Source organism: Oncorhynchus mykiss, chromosome 16, assembly GCF_013265735.2.
Source record: "Oncorhynchus mykiss isolate Arlee chromosome 16, USDA_OmykA_1.1, whole genome shotgun sequence".
Classification (NCBI taxonomy): domain Eukaryota; kingdom Metazoa; phylum Chordata; class Actinopteri; order Salmoniformes; family Salmonidae; genus Oncorhynchus; species Oncorhynchus mykiss.
Genome location: NC_048580.1, coordinates 20,334,030 through 20,339,108, shown reverse-complemented (window position 1 = coordinate 20,339,108; position 5,079 = coordinate 20,334,030).

Here is a 5,079-nt window from a genome sequence, read left to right as displayed (position 1 = left end):
AAAAAAAAAAAAACAAGCTCCGACTGGGGGAAATTTGATTTGAATGGTCATTCAGCTCTGAATTCCAACTCGGGTACTCTGGCCTCATTCTAGAGCTCTGACTTTCCGACCTAAAGATCACTGAAGTCATGATTTGACCTTTTATTTGTCCAAGTTCCCAGTTGTTTTGAACGCAGCATGGGAACTCTGGAAAAATACGAGGTCAAATCTTGACGTCTGCAGTGGTGGAAAAGGTGCTCAATTTTCATACTTGAATAAAAGTTAAGATACCTTAATAGAAAATGACTCAAGTAAAAGTGAGTCACCCAGTAAAATACTACTTCAGTAAAAGTATCTGGTTTTAAATGTACAGTAGTTGAAAAAGTACTCAATTGTCATAAGTAAAAGTTGTACATCATTTTTTTTATATTAAGCAAACCCGATATCACAATTTCTTGTTTTTTAAATTATGTACAATCAGGGGAACACTCCAACACTCATAATTTACAAATGCAGTATTTGTGTTTAGTGAGTTCGCCAGATCAGGCAGTAGGGATGACAATGCATTGTATTGATAGGTGCTTGAATTGGACCATAATGCTGTACAGCATGAGCATTCTCAGTGTAAAGAGTAGGCTACTTTTGGGTGTCTGGGAAAATGTATGAGGAAAAAGTACATATTTTCTTTAGGAATGTAGTGAAGTAAAAGAGAGCCCCAAAAAATGACTAATGTAGTACTTCAAAGTATTTTTTATTTAGTTACTTTACACCACTGGATGTCGGTGATCTTCAGGTCGTAAAGTTAGACCTCTAGAAAGGGGCCCGAGTTCCCGACTTGAAATTCCGAGTTGGATGACAGTTCAAAACTATTTTTCCCAGTCAGAGCAACAAAAAAATGTGAGTTCCCAGTTGTCTTGGACGCTCGGAAGACGGAGAGTTCCAAGTTGTTCTGAACGCAACATATACCTATAGCGGACATTGGCGAAAGCATAAATCATAGTCCACAGACGCAAGGACGCGATAGTCCTGCTTCCCATTGTAACACAGCTACATGTCTCTGACACCACCAACCGCGGGGGACGTACAGCTCGAACAAGCACCTCCCCACAATGCCCAACCAACGCGTCTCCCGGTATGTGTCTTCTAGTCATTATAATGTGTTGACCACTAGGTTTTATGGGTATTGTGACTCATACTGTGGTACTCCATTGGCTGCAGGGAAAGGGAGTCGCATTAAAACAAATCCCATGCAGCATTGTTTGCCAGTTCGAACACTGGAGTGTGATTTGTAACTTACACCTTGATTAGGCTAATGAATCCTCAATATTTTGTTGAATGATTTTCAATTTTAGCATAATTTCTGTTGTTCGGAACTTTTAAAGCTGCAATATGTAGCTTTTTGGGTGACACAACTCACCTTTCTATTAATTTGGTAATATGTCATCCTCAATGAAAGCAAGTCTAAGATGCAGTAGATTCATTCTATATGCGATATTTATATGCTTCCTGTTCTTAAATTTCGTTTTTGCGTGTTCTACTTTTGGTGTTGTACACCAGCTTCAAACAGTTGAAAATATATTTCACCGCGGTTTAGATGATGCAATGATTCTACACACTGTACTTGCTTATTTTGTTACATGAACTAAAATTAGGCTTTAGGTGAATTAAGAATGTTAGCAACTAGGAAATGGCGGAGTCATTTCTGCATATTGTACCTTTGACACTAGTGGGATGGTTTTGGCTTCATGACAAATCACAAGAACCTGCAGACGGATTTGAAATCTCCAGCTCCGTTACACCATCAAAACATAATATATTGGGGTGTCTGCTATTGCCGGTTAATGCTTGATCTGATTTGAATCTAGGCCTAAATTATGTTGTAATTTCAAATATTATAAATTGAATTAGAAAAAAATACTGAATGAATGAAGCTGTGTTATGCTGGCAAGCTTAACGAGTTTGAATATAGGATAAATATTAGTAGTAACTATACACAATGACAGTGTATAGTTTGGTCTATAGCATAATCATTTACTAACAATATAAAAATGCATGTTAAAGAAAGGGACAGTACGGAATTGTTACAGCAAATCCACTAATCTACATGGGTTGACTAGGGTTCGGTTACATCTCACTAGGACCAGCTTTATTACTTAATCAATGGGCGCATTCGCGGTGGATCACTTTTGTCAAGGCTTTCAAAGTGTGCTGCATTATGGGTATAAAAATGGTCAGACTTGCGACTACAACAACCAAGTGATCAAACGTCATGCACTTTCGACTGCAGTCGACTGTAAATATCTGCAGTTTCTCTGCAGAACCAAAGCTTTGTGAGAGAACCTTTTTCTGTTTTCTTGGAAGCATAAGGCATTACATGCTCATAAATGGTTGATGTGGCCACCTATCATTGGTTATTATCAATGCATGTTTACTTTTCTGGGTGGATGACTATTTAGCATTTTAAATTACATAGGCATATACATGCAATCCAAATTTCTAGCATAAATAAATGAAATATACCTAATGTATTTACCTAGATGTTACTGTAATGTTGCCCAATGTTATAGTCTACAATTTGTCTTGTCCGCAATATTGCTTTCACCAAACAAATTCAAATGTCTTGATCGTCTGAAGTGTGTTAATAAAATGGAATACACTGAACAAAAATATGAACACAACATGTAAAGTGTTGGTCCCATGTTACATGAGCTGAAATAAAAAATCTCAAACATTTTCCATACACACAAAAAGTATATTTCTCTCATGTTGTGCACAAATTTGTTTACATCCCCGTTAGTGAGCATTTCTCCTTTGCCAAGATAATCCACCTGACAGGTGTGGCATATCAAGAAGCTGATTAAACATGATCATTACACAGGTGCACCTTGTGCTGGGGACAATAAAATGCCACTCAAAAATGTGAACTTGAGTCACATAACACAATGCCACAGATGATTCAAGTTTTGAAGAAGCATGCAATTGGCATGCTGACTGCAGGAATGTCCACCAGAGCTGTTGCCAGAGAATTTAATGTTCATTTCTCTACCATAAGCTGTCTCCAACATTGTTTTAGAGAATTTGTCAGTACGTCCAACCGGCCTCACAACCGCAGACCACATGTAACCACGCCAACCCAGGACCTCCACCTCCAGGTTCTTCACCTGCGGGATCACCCGAGGGGGGTGGGGTGCTGAGGAGTATTTCTATCTGTAATCATGCCATATTGTGGGAAACAACTAATTCCAATTGGCTGGGCCTGGCTACCCAGTGGGTGAGCCTGGCTGCCAAGTGTGGTGGGCCTATTCCCTCCAAGGCCCACCCATCGCTGCACACCTGCCCAGTCATGGGAAATCCATAGATTAGGGCCTAATGAATTTATTTAAATTGACTGATTTCCATATATGAACTGTAACTCAGTAAAATCTTTGAAATTGTTGCATGTTGTGTTTATATTTTTGTTCAGTAAACATATTGTAGACTAGACATGGATTATTGTAGGGGATTTCTACACTAGCAATTTTAGAGGCTTACATCTGTGTGAGGGAAACTGGTCCTTAATGAGCCCCATAAGTACCTCAGACACCACAATACCAAGTGCATTTGTCTGCTTGGCATATTGTTTACCCAGTCATTTATGTGAACTGATATACATATAGTCTAATCCTTTTCATATTGTTTAGCCAGTATGAGAGCTGATGTACATGTATAGTCTAATCTGTTTCTGTACAGTGAGTGTTTTGTCCATGTGATTGAATGAAAGTATGTTATTTACATGCTTACTGACAAAAGCAACATAAACGTTCAGAATTAAAAAACTACACTCCAGCCTGTAGTAATGCTGACATGCAATCAATTACCACACACTAAGAATCTTTATGGACTCCATCTAATCCGACCTGTTACAATTCACAAATACTAATGAGGAGGGTACAAATAATGGCATGAAATAATGGCAATCAACCGAGCATATCCCATATGCTGCAAAAACACATATGTTCTCATTCAAGTAGCCTATGCATTCCCCACCTGGTTATATATTGAGAAAACCATCACAAAAATACAAAATAAGTTAACTTCCTGTTGATCATGTTCAGCTTCATGTAGGAGAAGTGGAATTTTGACATCTTCCACAATAACAAAGGTGATTGCCATGTCTGCAATTGTCACGTTTCTTAGAACAGCAGAAGCTGTCTGACTTGCTTTCGTTGCATATGTACCTCCCCCAAATTTACTCCTCGAATTCCGTCTTACAGTCGGCTATTTTCGGTTTACCACTCAAACGCGCCCAATGATATACCTAGGCTATAGTTTCCGATCCTTTTTGAGGAGGAGAATGTAACTGGAGCCCACATCTTTCCTCGCGGAGTTTTAGACCGAGTCCTAAATGGGTGGCAAAGAGCGAAGCTGTTCGACATTATGTTGCATTCTATTTATCATTTTTACCTTTAATTAACCAGGCAAGTCAGTTAACAACAAATTCTTATTTACAATAACGGCCTACCCCGGACGACGCTGGGCCAATTGTGCGCCGCCCTATGGGACTCCCAATCACGGCCGGATGTGATGCAGCCTGGATTCGAACCAGGGCCTGCAGTGACTCTTCTTGCATTGAGAGGCAGGCTCGTATAGAAAAGGGAAAGTTCAATGTCCGAAGAGGTGGAGACTGTTGCGCAGTGACGGTTGTCTCGGCGTTTGTTCGGGGTCATTTGAAAATTATCTTTATAGTGTAGGGAAGGGTTATTGTTTTACAAACTGACAGAGCGATTAAACCAGCTCAGACATATGATAGCGTGCATGTGTTGATGGATGTCTGTCCATCTATATCCATCGATTGATCAATAGGCGTATCTGGATAGCATGAATTGTGACTTTAACTTGGCAATGGATTTGCATCCATTCCGTGTCCCAAAATGGTACCCAAATACAGCTGGCTATTGTTCTTACAAAATAAAATAAAAATTCAACTCATTCAACCTAGCCTATCTTTATTAAATTCATTCACTAAAAGTTATCAGTGTAGCATACGGTACAGATTACAGTTATTATTTACAAATACAAACTTTTTTCTGTCTTATCTAACCTATTTTGGCATTAGGCCAA